The following is a 262-nucleotide window of genomic DNA, read 5'->3' as shown; positions in this document are numbered from 1 at the left end:
GTGTAATAACAACAGAGTGTAAATTGCAATTTCCCTTGCGGGACTAGTAAAGTATACATTATATTCCAAACTTCCCACCATGGCCAAGACTTCTCCAAGGATGTCAGGGACAAGACTGTAGTCTGGAATGGGCTACTAGACCATTGCCAAGGTGAGAAGGTGATAACAGTTGGTGTGATGATTCACAAATGGAAGAAACACAAAAGAACTGTCAATCTCCCTCGGCCTAAGGCTTCATGCAAGATCTCACCTCGTGGAGTTG

This window comes from Etheostoma spectabile, chromosome 14, assembly GCF_008692095.1.
Source record: "Etheostoma spectabile isolate EspeVRDwgs_2016 chromosome 14, UIUC_Espe_1.0, whole genome shotgun sequence".
Lineage (NCBI taxonomy): Eukaryota > Metazoa > Chordata > Actinopteri > Perciformes > Percidae > Etheostoma > Etheostoma spectabile.
This window is presented reverse-complemented; position numbering follows the sequence as displayed.